Here is a 2,552-nt window from a genome sequence, read left to right on the forward strand (position 1 = left end):
CAACTGTAAGGGAGATAGCTGAGTGTAAAAACAGCTGGTGTGAAGTTCCTTCAGTGAGAAAAGGCCTGAAGAATGGTATCCTCGTGTTGTGTAATCTTATGATGCTCTAGGATTCTGGATAGGGTCAGTGGTTTACTGAGTTTCTTCTATCCCCTCTTATTGTAAAAATCGTACAGGTTCCAGGGTTCCCTTTTTGCCTCAGTGGTATGTCTAGATCAGGGGTCGGCAACCCTAGGCACCTTAACCAGTGGCACACTAGGAATAAGTGGAATAAGTGTGCAACATATTTAAATTGTATTTTCGAATCCTGAACGAGACCGCCGCCAGAGCGCGTCTCCCGTTACCTGCAGAAGGAAGCCATGCACGCAACGCAGCGCAGAAGGATAATTATATATAATATATTATATATTCTAGGCCCCGCTCTCTTTAACTGCAGTCGACTTGCTGCTGCTTTCCTCCGTGGTGAAACGATCAGGGGTGTAGTGCTGCCGGTCGTGCCGGCACAAATTGCAATAGCCTATAGGCTACCATGGCCGTATCCACCATTGAGGTCACCGAGGTCCGGACCTCGGTAATTTTTTCCGAGCTGTGTATACAAAACTTGTGAAATAATTGCACTAAACGGGGTTCTTTGTAGTACTTCCATTTAATGACAATGGGGGCGCTGCATAACTACGTAGCCTTGATTAAAGCAAACAGAAGAAGACGACATGTATCAACAAACCACCGCAGCCCGGACTTGTATCGGAGCAGCGGAGGAGTGATCATGTATCTAGAGATCTGAGTCCAGCGGGCTGCTTGTGTTTCTGTTCATCAGGACATCATATGACCAGCAGATCCTGTGTGAACGCTCTACGTTAGTCAATGGACGTCCGACAACATGCACACTAACTTATATTGCAGCTATAGGCTATACTTTGGTTTAAATTGCGTGAATAAACTAGCTAGAGAGCTAAGTTAATTACATTCATCCAATGTCAGAAGGATTACCTTTTAACAAACGTTGTAATGCTTTTCTTTCATTTCAATTTGAGTAAAACAATGGAGATATAACATTGTATTGTTTTCTTTTTACACTGACTCAGATATAATGAAAAGACTACGTCAGTCGAAGCTCAGCTTTGGTAAGGAAGAGACAGGACAGGCAGAGAGAAAGAGAGAGAGAGAAAGTGATGGAAGTCAGGGAGGAACTGCAGGTACAGTCACACAAAAATAATGTAGGCTTAATAACCCCATCTATCTATATATCTATTATTCATCTAGCTATCTGTCTATCCATCTATTTATCTATAACAATAGTATTCATTTACAATATAGACAATAGGCATACTTTTAAAACAACATACATCTATTGCAGTTATGATGTCATAATAACATACAATTGTATAAAACACAATTTGCTTACATTTTTGTTCTCTTTTGAGAATCAAACAAAACAGATTTAAATTTTAAAAAGAATGCAAACAAACAAGTGAAATGAACTAAATTGCTGAATTGCTTTTAACTCACTGGCAGGAGCGACAAGTGAGGAGGAGCAAAAAGTGAACAACGAGGGAGAGATTGAACAAAAAGAAAGGGTAGAGGACAGAGAGAGTAATGAACAGGAAGAAGACAGAGAGACTAAAGAAGATGGAAGAGAGGTTGCCGGTTATGGAAAGAGAGACATGTAAAATGAATGTTGACAATGTTTTGTGATCATTTTAGCCTCTTCTGCATGTCCAGATCATTAATAGTAACAATCAACTGATTCTTATGCATTACACTTTCAAAAATAATTGATGCTGACAATGTCAGTCCACTGACATGGTTTGAAATCAATATACATTTTCCAATTTGTGACCCCCCACAGGACTTAAAAAGCACCTAACTAGATCATGAAAATCCCAAGAATCTCGGGGGGTATCCCCCGAACCTCCATAGTATGTTTGGACCTTGGTATTTAAGAAATCCTTGATACGGCCCTGGTTTCACTAGTACCGAGTCCAACAGGATCAATCTCACGAAGAGCTAAAGGCAACAAAAAAGAATTCCCTCATCAAACTTAGCAGAAGTGGCTTGATTTTGTTCTCAGCAGGGGATTTTGACAGAGTATTTCTAAAAAAATACACAGTAAAAGTACTTCAATGTATGTAGTAGGCTAACTAATACAAAGTCAAACAGTATCAATTTCATTAAGAACTAATGGTAAAATTATATTTTTATAATTCATCAAAGATAGCAGAAAAACATGGATTATGTAGGCTACTATGGAGGGGACTCTGACAGAGGATTACTCACAAAGTACACAGTAAAAGTAGGCTACTTTATTTCTGGTAGAAGTCAAACTAGTACCGAGTCCAACAGAGTCAGTTTCCTTAAGAACTTGTGGTAAAACATATGTGTATCACTCGTCAAATATAGCAGGAATAATGAAGAGCAACTGATTTGAAAAAACAAACTCGAGAGGTGGCTGAGTTGACCGCAGTGCAGAATCGCTGTATAGTTTAAATCTCCTAACAATGTTGTCCATTTTAGACATAGGCTTATTATATTTACAACCCTTAATAACATTC

The 2,552-nt window shown here is 39.2% G+C and overlaps 1 long non-coding RNA gene across 1 annotated transcript in view; it reads right to left on the minus strand.

The window, feature by feature from the left end:
• Nucleotides 1-1,826: 1,826 nt before the first annotated feature.
• LOC104959761 (uncharacterized) overlaps nucleotides 1,827-2,552 on the minus strand; it is an 11,411-nt gene continuing 10,685 nt past the window's right edge. Inside the window, exon 3 of the long non-coding RNA XR_799915.1 lies at nucleotides 1,827-1,912. This is a non-coding gene — a long non-coding RNA (uncharacterized lncRNA). The remainder of the gene's footprint in view (nucleotides 1,913-2,552) is intronic.

This window comes from Notothenia coriiceps, unplaced genomic scaffold (assembly GCF_000735185.1).
Source record: "Notothenia coriiceps isolate Sejong01 unplaced genomic scaffold, NC01 NC01_scaffold00031008, whole genome shotgun sequence".
NCBI lineage: Eukaryota > Metazoa > Chordata > Actinopteri > Perciformes > Nototheniidae > Notothenia > Notothenia coriiceps.